Source organism: Meleagris gallopavo, unplaced genomic scaffold (assembly GCF_000146605.3).
Source record: "Meleagris gallopavo isolate NT-WF06-2002-E0010 breed Aviagen turkey brand Nicholas breeding stock unplaced genomic scaffold, Turkey_5.1 ChrUn_random_7180001897190, whole genome shotgun sequence".
In the NCBI taxonomy this organism is placed as follows: Eukaryota; Metazoa; Chordata; class Aves; order Galliformes; family Phasianidae; genus Meleagris; species Meleagris gallopavo.
This window is the reverse complement of record NW_011160556.1, coordinates 1-522: the sequence shown is the minus strand read 5'-3', so window position 1 is coordinate 522 and position 522 is coordinate 1. Positions and strand designations below refer to the sequence as shown.

The following is a 522-nucleotide window of genomic DNA, read 5'->3' as shown; positions in this document are numbered from 1 at the left end:
TTGTGTGCGTGTGCGTGTGTGCGTGTGTGCGTGTGTGTGTGTGTGTGTGCGGGCGCGTGCGGTGCCGTGAAGAGGGGCCGCTGGCAGGGTTGCTAATGCCGTGGTGTCACGCTGGCTTGGCTCGGGTGGGTGTTGTGGGATGTCGTAAGCCGTAGTCAGGGTGGATCCGGGATGTAGCGTTGGATGGTGAGGTGCGGGGAGTCGTGGATTCCGTTGGCTTGCGCCTTTTGTTGGTGGCTGAGGCGGCACTTTTCCCGTTGTGTGGCGGGTGGTGTCAGTGGTGTGCAGGCGGGAAGAGGGCCGGAGCAGGAGCACACAGCGTCTACGGCCATCCCACCCTGGCAACGCCCGATCTCGTCCGATCTCGGAAGCTAAGCAGGGTCGGGCCTGGTTAGTACTTGGATGGGAGACCTCCTGGGAATACCGGGTGCTGTAGGCTTTTGCTGACGGGCTTTTGTTGCCCTCCGCTCCCGCGCCGGCGGGCTGGCCGCGGGAGGCGTGAGCTTTTGTGTTTGGGGACAG

The 522-nt window shown here is 63.6% G+C and overlaps 1 non-coding gene across 1 annotated transcript; it reads left to right on the top strand.

The window, feature by feature from the left end:
* The first annotated feature begins 320 nt into the window (after positions 1–320).
* On the top strand, positions 321–439 carry LOC116217706. The gene has a single exon (XR_004162391.1). It is a non-coding gene; the product is annotated as a 5S ribosomal RNA (ribosomal RNA).
* The last annotated feature ends 83 nt before the right edge of the window (positions 440–522 follow it).